Source organism: Macrobrachium rosenbergii, chromosome 8 (assembly GCF_040412425.1).
Source record: "Macrobrachium rosenbergii isolate ZJJX-2024 chromosome 8, ASM4041242v1, whole genome shotgun sequence".
NCBI classification, from domain to species: Eukaryota; Metazoa; Arthropoda; class Malacostraca; order Decapoda; family Palaemonidae; genus Macrobrachium; species Macrobrachium rosenbergii.
In genome coordinates, this window is record NC_089748.1 from 38592195 (window position 1) to 38606858 (window position 14664).

At 36.7% G+C, this 14664-nt stretch overlaps 1 long non-coding RNA gene across 1 annotated transcript in view; it reads right to left on the bottom strand.

Moving 5' to 3' along the window:
• Nucleotides 1-293: 293 nt before the first annotated feature.
• Nucleotides 294-14664, bottom strand: part of LOC136840718 (uncharacterized) — a 27600-nt gene continuing 13229 nt past the window's right edge. The window contains exon 4 of the long non-coding RNA XR_010853714.1: nt 294-11317. This is a non-coding gene — a long non-coding RNA (uncharacterized lncRNA). The remainder of the gene's footprint in view (nt 11318-14664) is intronic.

A 14664-nucleotide genomic window follows, 5' to 3' on the forward strand; every position in this document is an offset into this window, starting at 1 on the left:
AGTTAAAGAAGTTTAGGCAATTCAACCTTACCTGGCATCATTTCCTACACATCTGCTACAAGTACCAGAGTACCTGGTCACCTCAAAACAAACTCTGTTGAAATTCCGAGAAACAGACCATCAATGCTTGTTTTTAAAGTGGTAAATTTTTGGATTAACCAACCTGATGTAAACAAGAGCGCCAAATAAAGTGGGTAAGTGGCTTTAGGCGTTATTCCGAGAAACAGGGGTTCCTCTAGGATGGATTTCTAGCCTGCTGGTAACAGATGCAACAGAATGATGATGGAATGGGGAAAACGAGAGAGAGAGAGAGAGAGAGAGAGAGAGAGAGAGAGAGAGAGAGAGAGAGAGAGAGAGAGAGAGAGAGAGAGACTGTTGATAACCATACAATTGCCTATGTTAGTGGAGTAAAACAAAATAACTTTTGGGTGGTGTCAAGTGTGTATCAAACTACTCTTTCATATAAAAAGGCCAAGTGACAGGTACGTGTCAGTTAAGTTACTAACAGCTGGGGAAATAAGTTATATAATCATCATCATGTAAGAAAATTGGAATACAAAGAGGTGGATCAAACTAATTCTGAGACCTGGAAGTGATACAGGCATAAAGACTGATAACAAAAGGAAATCTATAAAACTGACTAAAGAAACGTACAAGAAAAAGGAAACTCGAAACAAACATTTTGTCATTGTAAACATCTTATCAGGTACACTTGAAAGCTCCATCTTACGAGGAAGGCCACGGTACCAGGTGGGCCATCTCTAAAAGACATGGAAAACTATAATGGGCATGGCACACACACACACACACATGCACAAACATCAAGGGACTAAGATAAAGTAATATGATGAAGCTGCAACAAGCAAAAAGCAAAAGTAGTACCTTTGAAGGATAAGGAAAACTTTAGCCTAGATGGAGTAGAACAAAAATGAATTAGAAAATAAAGGAGTAAGCGTGGTGGATGGAAGAATCACAAAAACCAACAAAGGGGCTGAGGAAGTTTAATTACATTAAAATGGTATCAAAAGAGATTGACATTAAGGATATTAAACTGAAAACCAAAAAAAGCAGTGAGCAGAAGTCAGTCATGACTTGGAAACTCTATACCCAAAGTTTTACATCAAAGAGCCCAAAACAATTCACAATAAAAACAAAGCTTGACCACACTGTGAACACCATGCTTAAGGATTCACTTAGTTACTATATCTTGCAGGATGCAAAAACGATAAAGTAAAAAGCGGGGAAGAACTTGACCAAAGAGCTTCAGGGAAGGTGGACCTATAGTATAACATATAATGTATATCTGACAGACAGACCTGGATTCAACTGCTAATCAGAAAGAAGAATGACTTGATAAAACATAGTACAGAGATGATGGACCTGCTACACAATACCTGTCATAATGGAAAGTGTCCAGTCTAGAAATGTGCCCTCATGGTACAACAAAGAGGGGAGGCAATTTAGATGGTATGACTTGCATGCACAAGTGAATTACGTAATACTCAATGGAGCCTCTCAGTCATTCATTCGCAGATATATATACATATACAGGAATATGAGATCTAGGTAGGAGGGAACTTCTGGATGAACAAAACTTACTGAGAACCAGATGAAGTTTCAGATGAGAGCCCAAGATGGGAGAAAGAGGGAAAACCTGTCATTCTGTTTTGTACACTATCAACAAAACCTAAGAAGTCATCAGAATGGAATAAAATTACTTTCTATGCATTCTGGGGAATACATTGAGTCAATTTCAGAAGGAAGAGGTGTACTGCTGCATGAAAAATCAATATAAGTCAAAATGCTGAAAAGATACCAACTGGTACACATCCATGATTAGCATCAAGTCCAAACTAGTTGTGATAGTGATGGATTGGTCAACAGGAGGTTACAGGAACCTGATCTACGTAGATGACTTGATCATAATGATGAGAGTCAGAGGGAGAGGGCAGAATACAATAAGTATAGGTAAGGAAGTGGTGGATGCAATAAGAAGCAATACTAAAATTTGTATTAGTAATAAAAAAAGACTGACTGAGAACACTGAGTAATTTAAGTGATAAAAGTATATATAGTCATACTAATAGTAGAGGGGAAATATGATTTGGTGTAATTCAAGAGACAAGGTTTTACATACTGAGTAATGAATGTGAAGTTACCAACAGCTGGAAAATTTATGAATGATACAATGGCAAAAACGCAGCAGACAAAAGAAACTGGAAGCTAATAAAGAATAACTGGAAGAGAAGAGAAAGGACTCACAACTTTCATCAAGGTTGATGTAACAACTGACAGACTTAGACCGAAATATTAAGACCTCAGCAGAGGTCACAGATTCAAGGAAAGCTATCTCAGAGGCTACAGAGTTTAGGGCAAAACCTGAATTCAAGAGAGAGGAACATCTTGACTAGAAGGAGAAGAATATTGAAGCTGGAGGAAAGTCAGGTGCTGCTGGGTGAGCTATGAGTTACACAGCAAAGTTCACACTTTACACATCTAGTCACACAAATATTTACAATGGCTGAAGTTTATCAGGCAATAAAAGGAGTTAAGATCAAATATCTAAGATATTATGAGAACAATGTCTAAGAAACTGTGAGTTCTGTAAACCAAGAATCATTGGATGATGCTACTCAAGTGTATGGTCAAACTAATTATTTGTAAGACAAGGTGGAACTAAAGTGAGAGACATAAGGAACAAAGACAAAGATGATTCATGGTGGATGGACGAAACAGATGAAGCCATTAGAAAGGTGTACAAATGGCGAACGTGGAAGATTAGACCAGTTAGCTGGGCCAAGTCAACAGCAACAAGAAATCTGTAATGCAACTTTTAAAATCAGAGAAGGCCATTAACATTCCAAATCAGCCAGCAAAACCAAACCAAAAAGAAGGCCTAGTAGCTTGAAAGGACAGACTAAAGGAACAGAATTAGTAGAGGAAAACCAACTGTTAATGGCAAAAAAGGATGACTGGTTAGGCAGGAGGGCTATTGCCAGTCTGAAAATATCTGAAAGGGGATCTGGTCAAGCAGGACATGCAGTAGGCCTATGTATTCCAAAGCTCAGGAACACGACAGTAAAACATTTCTACAATGTGGAAAATAAACACTTGGACTGTGGAAACTACAAAGGTGTTGTATTAACCTGGTAATTCATGAATGGTTTAAAATGGCTCATAGATAAGAGAGAGACAGACCTACTTCATGGTTTCATTACCGTAAACAATGTATTGTACGATGTAGGACAACTTGCAATGCCTCCCATCAGAAAGTGGCACAGAGTCTTACTACATGTAATGATAATTTCATTTCCAAGAAACTGCTTTATGTACATGATTTGGACGTAATGAAAGAAGTATATGAGGCAAGTTTACAAAGGGAGACTTCAGTGTGTTCATTACAATCACAAGTGATGGCATATGAAAATCACTGAAAGAGACTACAGATGGGTATGATGAACAACAACTAAAACGGGACTGGTGCTACAAAGAACATAAAAGATTCTTGAATGAAATGTAAAACTATTAGGGTGGCGTAAGGCAAACAGAGAAAGCCAAGAGTCAAGGTCACAAGAAGGCATAAACCACATTGCTGTACAACACAAACTGTGAGTCTTAAAGAAGTAAGATTCTTGCATAAATCTAAAAAGTGAGGTGGAACCTTACTGTTTCCTTCAAGGAGGGATTATAAATCTATCATTAAATAGTCTAACCAGACCAATGAAAGACTATGAAATGAGAAAAAGCCAAGTGTACTGAAACAAACTTCAAGACTGCTAATCTGGACATGTCCTAACTTTAGAGACAGGTGACCTGATGGTAAAATGAAATGGAATAACATGTGAAGAGAAGGGAAATCCTCTAAGAGAAGGTGCATTTCATGGCTGGGATGTAGATGAGTTAGTACAATTGTAGGAAGATGCAGCCTTGGACAAACACATTAGGTCTGATCACTTAATATACAAAAATGCACAAATGACATTAGGTTGATGTCATTTGTGGAAAGTGACAGCTGTAGACAGACATTATCAACACTTGGAACAAAAACTGACAAGCAACACATCACTGGTACTGCACTTAACTGAACAGCAAAGAGCCAATCCAAATGCATACAAAACACGAGTAACAAATACAATATATAATACACTCTGATTTCTTTTGTACTATGTACAAACCATTGCATTTATGTGGCACATTACTTTGTACCCCAAGGGCAGAATGGCTACACAGAATACTGACAAGAAAATCTCAGGCATACATAGGAGAAAGGATGACTCTTCAATGGGGTGTGACTCACCTTTCCTGCAACCCCACTCTATTTAAAGTTTCACTCTCAAGTGGATGACACAATCTTGCACCCACAATAGAAGGGAGAGACTAAGGGCCTTCACATAAACAATTTGGTCTCAAGGGATCAATCCAGGCAGGAAGGCAACATGGGTAAAATGTGATCTCTTTCAATTGGGATACTGACACCATCAGGTGAGAAAAAGACTCTATTCAAGTCTGTCATAATATCAACTTGCCCAAGGATGTAAGGTCACTCATATGCTATGATATTACTTTTTCTGTCATGAAGAGGATGCTGAAATGGGTTTCCTACTGCCTTCAGTCTAGTCCGCAATGAGAAGTGGTCTGTGCGGAGTTAAAATTTCAGAATGGCAAAGAGAGGAAACAGTACAATCCACAGCTACTCTTTTCACAAAAATAAATAAATAAAGCAATGACCATTTTACGGTTAACAAGAGGAAACAAAGTATCCTAATTTGTTACCTAAAATATGAGGGTGTCTGTCACTTCAAACAAATTCTCAAGCCTCTGGGAGCCCAGCATCTTTCTTAACCACAAGTGAAGAGGGAAATGTGCAGTCATCTCATGGGTACTTCTATAATCCTGGTCTCCCCATCAGGAATTTTACCTATTAAATGACATACCCGAAGTACAAACCTTGCCAGGATTTCTGCAAGGCAATCATGCAAGAGAACCCATAAAGTAAGTCTTGGAAGGCTTTCTTTTTGCCTTATACAAAGCTCTTACACAGATGTGTTTCTTGCAAGGATGAGATATGATGGCATAATGGAATGAAATTCTGGCAGCTTCCATCTTCTACTTAATGCAGTCCTTCAAGCCTTGAAAAGAAAACAAGCAATTTCTGCAGTTTTGGCCTCAGCAGTAGCAAGAGAAAAATTCTTACAAAAGTTGGCAAGGTAGGACAAATTCCAAAGTGGTTGCTTGGAGGAAGAAGGGCACTGAAAATAGAAGTTTCCAAAACAGCAGCAGAGGACTTTGTAGCAACAGAGGGAGAGATAACAGAAACAAGTTCTTCAAAATCTTTGACCCGTTTTGAAAGGGCAGGTCTGAGTGGCACTCTCACTTCTACAGGGGTAAAAGTGCCAGTTTTTTCCAAGAAACGGGAGAAAAGGAGTAGGAGTTAGAATGAAATTCTGATTAATTCAGAAGTAGGCAAGTTCATAAATGACATGACTCGCAAACATTAATCAGCATTCATATCTCACACTGAGATGTACAAGTACGGAATGTCTGACCGTGTTACAGGTTCGACCACCAGACTTCAAGCAATACTGATGAGGAACAGGAGAGAAAAATGTAAATTTTAACCGATTACAAAAAACAGAATCCCAAGAATGAAAAACAGGCTATTCATAAAAAACACCTGGTGTTGAAAATATACCACAGACATAAAGGGAGACAATAACTGATGACAGTGAACTACTGATGACTATCAACTAGGAAACAGTCATGCAAAACACAAAACACTGATAAAACAAGAATGAAAAATGTCAGATAATGGGCAAAACACACGAAAAGGTGTGGTAATTTGAAAAAAGACTGAGAACAATTTAAGGGACAAAAGGAGTCTGAGTCATACCTCTTCCTAGAAACAACTCACACATCTGGAAGACTTTAGATTTTCTTCAAGGTTGGTCTGCCCTTACAGTACGTAAATATGTGCCAGGCAATGGTTTGTACCATGTCTGTACAAAATGTTCCCAAAATATATTAAGAATGGACAAAATAAAAATCAGAACTTGGTCTATGCCTGAAAATAACAATAAAGGCTTTTTGTAAAATAACAGGTTTGTTCTGGTATGGAGAGAGAGAGAGAGAGAGAGAGAGAGAGAGAGAGAGAGAGAGAGAGAGAGAGAGAGAGAGAGAATAAAACACAAGACATTTTATTTAAAAAAAAAAGATAAGTAACATCTTCACAATTTTTACATACCAAAAAGTAATTTTCAGTTACATAACATTAAGTGAAATAAAAATATAATGGAGTATGAATCGTCTTACACATTCTCTTTATATTATATATGTAAATTGATATATTATCCATAGAAGGCATCCAACATCTTTTGTGCTATAAGCAGAGTCAGAGTGGGAAGACTGTCATTAAAACAGTTACTTGCCTGAGTGTGACTTTAACAGTATTTCTTTGATGAAAATCTTAATTATTATTGTTATTGCAATGCAGGTTAAAGGGACTACCAAGTTACAATTTCCCACTCCTATGGCCCATCTAAAGGATCTGTTTTCAAGTGAGAGGTGAAAATTGTAGCAAACAGAATGAAGGAACTACTAAAAGAGAAAGAAAAAGCACATGAGACAGCATAAAGAGAGCAAGAGCCCATGCATAAGGTTAAAAGCCCTGTGGCCTATCACACCAAATATTCCACCATAACATACAACTACAGTATACGAATTTTATTCTTTCAGAAACAAAATTAATTATCCTACACTAACCCAGCACCCTAACTTGGCCTAATTCATGCATAGTGCCAAGTCCCTGATAACATAATCCACTGGACAAAAAAGAGCAGCTTGGTCCAGTAACCTAGTACATTTGTGCAAGGAACTACAGGGTTACTGATGGATTAGTTTTCGATGATATATATTCAATCTTGTTTAATATTTGATATATACACTGTCTGTTGGAAGTTGGGCAATCACTAAAGAACTACAGGGTTACTGATGGATTAGTTCTCGATGATATATATTCAATCTTGTTTAATATTTGATATATACACTGTCTGTTGGAAGTTGGGCAATCACTAAAGATGTATTTGACTGTAAGTGTTGACCTGCATTCTCTGACTTCAAGGACCGGGTGGTCAGTTGAGCTATTCATCAAACTGCAATGGGTCACATGAGTGAAGCATTCTTTTAGCATATAAGAACACAAAAATAAAACTATCAAGCTTTAATGCCACTGATGGTTAACCAAACTATTCCTTGCAGATAGGGGTGCAAAAGAGCCAAGGAATCAGGAGAAGGGGAATTTAGTTACAAGTAATGGGTTTGTGAATAAACAGTGTCACTTGTTGTTCACAAACCTGTTACTCTAACCTAAGCAGAGTTGCTACAATGCCAACCATTTGAAAGGACCCAGAAAAGACCAAAGAAGGAGCTCCCTGGATTGTGAGATACAAAGAAATTCAAAATTTCAAAGGCATAAGGGGTCAGGGGCTGGACTGCAATTCTTCCAAAAATGACGAATTTTTAATTAATTTGTATTTTTCATAGCTAACAAACCTTCTGTCCTAACACTAGGATAAATCTTCTGGCGCCAGCTGGAAACCAGTGGATAACTTCTGAGAGATGTGATGGATAGGAAATTTAGAAATAGTATGCTTTGCAGATTGGAGAGTTGCAAAGGAAATCAAGACAAGGCATAAGATTACTGACATGGAAACTTACCCAGTTGTAGCTACTGAGCCAAAGTAACTAAAGTTAAATGAAGCATCAGGGAATAGCCAGTGAAAAACACAAGTTTAAATTGAAACGAAGATTTTTTTACTTTCTTAATTGATCATAATGAGCAGCAATAAAAGCTGTAACAGCTGTAAGTTGCTGAAATGCAGGATTTTTATCCAAAATTCAGAGAGAGACCAAAACCTGAAGTGAATCTCGCTGAAAGGAAGCGTAAACAAATCAGTCTATTAAAAAAGGGTTGAAGAAAAGTAATGCTGGAAATGTGTTCAAATAGGCAAAATTGAAAGTCAGCCATGAGATGACCTGGTAGCTATAACATCTGGGATCATAAAGGATCCTACCTAACTAGAAAACTGCAGAGCAGTCACCAATCAACTGAGACAATGCAAACACTAATATAAAAATAACATGTCAAGTCAACTACTGGGGCCTCGTGTTCTTTTTCTTTAAATAGTGGATTACTATAGTGTCTAGAAAGTCACACAAACAAGGCTAGGTCAACAGACAAAAGTAAATACTAAACAAAGAACATTTTAACAGGGAGAAGTTGTTAAATTTTCTGCTGCTCAAAGAAATAATCTTAAAGTCTCACAAAAAATACTTCTAAAAACAATAATTGATAAATTACCACATACCCATATGGCAGCAACAAACCATCAAAGGTAAAAACGTAAAATACGAGACTTTATGAAAAACATCACAATCATTAGATTTGTTACAGCTGAAGAAATGAAATGTACTCAAGAGTCTAACAAAGTGAAACATAAACTATTGTTTTTCTTCATCTTCAGAGCTAACCATGAGTTGGGGGAGAGTTACTGTTTGACTGCAATCAAGCAATGAAAAAATAAACTAAACCATTGATGTAAATTACACTTTTAGCTATAAAATAAAAATATAAAAATGCCTAAAAGCAATGTTACATTACATGTAAAGAACACTGTAATGAAAAACACTTATTAAAAATTGCTGTCAAAAAATTTCATTACAAAAATATATAAGGCACCTTTACACTCTTACTGTGCAGTCATTTAACAAGCCTAAAAATTCACATTGCTGAAACCTTTCAGGACTTGCCCTGGGATAAGTTATCAAAATATTATAACCTGTATTACTGTACAGTACATTAGACGCTTAAGCCTCATAGGGTGGACCTAAATAGTTTGTTTATAACAGCAACATTTAAATTACATTAAATAAATTGCTGGCTGACCCAAACAATTTGTTTTTAACAGCAATATTTACATTCCAATTAATAAATTGCATATTTTTCAAAAATGTATAACAGGGTAATTTAAAAATGCTGAGGATTCTGAAATAAATTTCATACAAAAGGGGAAAAAGTCTCTCACATTTTGAACTCAACAATAATATGCTTCTATTTAACATTCTTTTAAAAAATAATTCTTGTATGTTTCTTCACTGGGGAACTGAAGGACAACAGATGAGTCCTATTCGTCTACCTTAGAAACAGCAAGGCTTAGCAATCTTTGTGAACAGAAAAGTAATGAACAATATACAATAAACAGCAAAAGGAGACAACTGAAAACTGATCAATGCCAAGTTAAAAAGTAAAATGCAGAAAGCAATGCTGCTGTGGTCAAAATACACCAAAGAGAACCTTCAGTACCATCTTCAGCGAGCCATGCAAGTTGCAATGTGATTGGTAGCCCTGAACAAGGCTGTCATAGATCAGATATAGTTAGTGCTGTCAGTAGGTAGGCCTAGAACCAGCAAGACACCAAAGGAACTGATGACCTTAAACTTCACACATACTCTGATATTGGCTAAGGTTCCAAGGGACAAAGAAATAAGAAGAAACTTCAAATTCTGGCAAAGGACAGGCGGAGAGAATAGCAAGGCCTAGTAAGAGATGAGGAGGGAAGTCAAGAGGCAGGTGGCTAGAGATGATGATGCTGTGACAGACATGGAATCAGACAGAGAATATGTCTGGACTAACATGACAGTAAAGAAAACATAAATAAGATGTGAAAGGGAAAATTAGAATAAAAAGACAGGGCAGAACAAGATTCTTCTGTGAAGAGAAAGACCATGAACTGGAGGATGTTGGTATGATAAAGGGATCAACACAACATCTGAAGAGGTTAGGCAAATCCTTCACATGAAAATAAAGCAGCAAGAGAATTAATCGTCAAGGAACTAAACAAGAACACATGGAGATAAATGCCTATTCAAACTGAGCAAACATTTCATGCATTTAAAATAAGTTTGAAGGGCCATTAACAAGCAGGATGGAATTCCCTGTGTAGAACTGACGTAACGGAAATAGCAAATAAATACCAACAGATAGACATCCACAAATACATACATATGAAATTTATAAATGTAAACAAGACACAAGAAGGAAATAAGGCAATGCACTTTAAGGCAGCATTACAGAGGAGCAGATGGGACCAGAGGAACGAGTAAGATACCTGTACATAATATATGTACATAAAGGTTAAGGTGACTCATTACAATACACAAAATACGGAGGAGGAAGACTGCTCAAACATGGTGTACTATACAGTACACAGGTATAGGAAGAAAGGTTTAAAAATCTGTTTAAAATTAACAACTACATAAGAAGAATCATGCAAGAAATGGAGGTCAGTATATCTTAAGAAAGCATTGACGGGTCCTCAGACAAGCAATTAAATAGGGCACTACAAAGGAAAATGTCACATGGAGGACTTAATACTTAATAAGTGTTGGAACTTCATCATGATAAGAGAGAGTGAACATTGCAGCAGAAACATCCAGAGAATTTGAGATAAACATTGGTGCCCAACACAGGCCAGCACAGGGCCCATCACTGTTAATTACAGTCATAGATGAACTCACAGAGAAATGAAGAAAAGGAGGCGTCTAGCAGATTCCGTGTGCAGATGTCCTGGTGTTAACGACCGAGTCTGAGAAAGAATCCTTACAGTATTTTTTGAAAGACTGAAGATTGGCATGGGGACTTAAGGACTGAATATCAAAGCAAGTAAAACCAAGGTTATGATGATGAGAGAGGAAGCTTAGGGTAAGGAACTATCTGAAACCACATGGGAATTCTGTCTGAAAGCACACCAAGTATAAGACAATGAAGAAAACCCTTCAAATACCTAACCAATTATGGGGAAAACCTGATGTAAGAATGTGAATGAAGATGATGATGTAGATGTATAAAAATACAAACAAATTATTCCAAAGCAACCAATTATAGGATAGACCTCCTGATGATCTCAGAATTGACCTTAAGCAAAACCTAGCTGGAGGTATAGGCTCAGCCCCAGCAAAAAATGGATAGAACTAAAGATTCTCTTTGGTATTCCTTCAGCCAAAGGTGCATTGCTCTCTGTCATACTCTTCATCAGTTATAGAAGTGAGATGTCTAACTTCTAAAATTTGACCTCCTTGTATACGTCATTCTTATTCAAACAAATAAGTAGTGTGCCTAGCAGTGTGACTGAATGCAATCTCTTCAGGTGAATCCAATCTCTTTCATGTGTGTATTTGTGGTCCTATGAGGGTCTCCAAAACGCAAAACGTTGGCAGGTTGCTGATTACTAGGATGAAAAGTACAATTTGGTCTTGAGGTAACCTGTAATGAAAAAAACAAGTATAAATTCAATGTTGTAATATGAGCACTTTTTCATAAAACAAAATGATGCAATTATTTGAAATACTAATTATAAATTCAATGTCGTAATATGAGCACTTTTTCATAAAACAAAATGATACAATTATTTGAAATACTCTTGCCTTAATAACTCATGTTCTGAATAGAACCTTTAATTTTACGTTAAATTATTATTTGAATACAAAATACCACAGCCAGAATTATTCCTGCATCTATAACAGTAGACACCTCTAACATCAAAGAAGCATGGATTTGAAATATCTCCAGTCATAGAATGTACAAACCACTTGTTATATTTCTGCATATGTTCCCAAAATGGAGCAGTTATTTGCTTTAGTGGAAGAAGGAACTGCGTACAGTTTCTTCTCATGGAAAATTATACTGTCCCCACTGAGAAATGGGAACTGCAATCCATATTCTCATTCTCAGTGTGGTTTAAATAGCATGTGTGGTTTGTGGGCCCAGTGTTTTATGGTACTGTACTGTTGCATTTTCTACCATTTTTATCTATTCATTTATCTATTTAAACCATTTGTTTTTCTAATAACTGATCTCTTGTGTCTGTAATTCCTATTACCTTATGTTTTTCAATTAAAACACCATATTCTTTGGAAGGTTGAATTTCAAGTCAATGGCGCCTATGGGCTTGTTCCGTATTTATAGGGTTCATCTTCTGAATAATAATAATAATAATAATAATAATAATAATAATAATAATAATAATAATAATAATAATAATAATAATAATAATAATAATAATAATCAAAGGGAACAGCCATGAACATGACATCACTTTTCTAATAGTTACAAGGACATATACAGATATTTAAACACACTACTACATCCCAATTTAATACAAAACCTTTCCCTACTTTCCATTACAAATGAACTGTAGTTTAGGCAAGGCCTATGGCCCATGAAAATTCAGTCTGCCACACATTGACACAAAATGTCCATCCTGTCAGCATTGATGGAGAAACCAACAACTAACGAAAAGATAAACGACAGGCAAATAGGCAATGCTCGTAGGTGTCTGTATGATAATTATTATTATTATTATTCAGAAGATGAACCCTATTCATATGGAAGAAGCTCACAGGGGCCATTGACTTGAAACTCAAGCTTCCAAAGAATATGGTGTTCAGTAGGAAGAAGTAGGAGGTGGTAAAGGGAAATATGTACACGAAGCAGGGATCTCACTTAAGAAAAAATATAAATTAGTAAATAGATAAAAATGTATTAAAATTCAAGAATGCAGCAGTACTGGGGTAGTAATGCACTGCATCTTTGCTTGAATGTTGGGTAATGTCAAAGGCTGATGCTAGTTCTCGAGTCCTCTAAAAAGCGAAAAACGATAACCTAAAAGTTGTTCTGCATCATTTGATTTTCTTGAAAGTAGCAGTTAGTTACCCAAGTCCGTAACATTATACAATGACGAAGTACAGTAGTACCTCAACATAGGAGACACTTCGAGTCTGGCCTTTATGATCAGTAGCAAAGTCCATTAGGTAATGAAGACCTTATATCATAGCCTGCATTTTCAAGATAGCTTACAGCTAACAGCAATTCCACACAGTTCCTAGCAAATTAACCTGTACTTTACACTTAACAATCAATTTAAGTGATTTATCTAAAAATATACCACATCAAAAATGGTAACAAAGGAAAAAAATCATTACAATATGGTAGCCGATAAGTACACAAGTTTGCTCATTTGAGGTCTGTTAAACTGAAATTTACTGTACTGTTATTTGCAGCTTATGGTCAACATTGGAGCCAAAACTGGGCTCAGAAAGTACAAAAATCACATCTGCCTTTTTAACAACTAGCCTATCCACATCATACTCACAAAAAATAAGTGCATTGCATAGTCAGCATGATCAGTGAACAATTCATTTCTGACAGGGCATTTTCTACACAACCACCAGAAGGTACCGTAGGTTTTACACAATTCTAAGAATTAGGAGTTTATTTCAACTCCCTTCTGCACAACAAAAATAATGTATCACTTAAATTTACCCACAGAAATCAGGTTATGTAAGCAGCAGGTAACGTTCAGTTGTGTGATGAGTTGTAAAACAATCGTTCTTTTTGTGTTAGCACCAGTCAAGTGCAGGCCAACCAAAACCTTGACTGATAAGTCACAAATGACTAAGAAATAAGTAAGTAATAGGCAAAACCTCTCATTGCTTTTTGGGGTCACATGTTCCATACATCAAGCATTTACTCTTGAACTTTGGCTACATGTACCAAACATGTACCAATTAACAAAAATGGGACGAGGGTACATTGTCACATTGTATGAGTAGCATTTGGATTCTAACTAGCCTCTTTAAGACACATTACAAGCATAGCACCTGAGCACACTGTAAGAGGAACTTCCATTTATTGTTGAGGAAGGCTATAGTGCACAGATTAAAGCAAATTCCAAGATTATGCAGTGACCAACCAGCATGAGGACACTACACAACAGCTAAGTTGACTTGACCATAACATACAACACACATAATTGCACACAAAATACACATAATAAATGATGGCAAGGGATGATACCCAACCTAACAACCCGTGACACAAGATACAATATACTGTAATACTGAAATGAACAGTTGTGTAATGTATACTGTAGTTTATTCTCAAGTCCCATAAACTTGTCCCTTGTAGAGACTACAAGTAACAAAAGTTCCAAAACACTCTCCTATAAAGCACCCGATATAACAGGTCTAGTCTTAAAATACAAACAATCACTCTCTTCTACTGGTCTCTTTTGGAATTCTGAAAAAGGCAGAATGAATAGCCACCATCACCCAAGACACTTTAGTTATAACAACTCCAGTTACCCCTCCTCATTTGCAAGGTTTAGGAGCACCTTCCTTTTTTCTAATGTGAAAATTCAACAATAATTTAAGGAACCTAATAGACTGGAGCATTCAACCAGCCTATACAGGCTAGCTTAGGCTGGTGGACTACTGGCAGCTAGTAGTTTAGGTGCTGGTAAAATGAACTCAGAATAACTTGGATCCATTAACAATTGTTACCATTAACTAATATAGTAGTTTCTCAAGTTAGGGGTAGTGTAAGCAATGGCCCCTTAGCCCTTGTTTCTGATATTTATATAAAGTCTTACAGTTCACAGTGGTTTTCGTGATGCTGGTGTCCTCACGAAAATGTGTCACAGATCTTAAACCTGCAGCTCTTAAGATCAACCCTTGCAAACCAGGAGCGCCTGATTTCAACTCCCTTTACCAGAGTATGAACCCAGACCTGTGTCTGATCACTGAACCTATCCAAGTCAGGTACCTAGACCA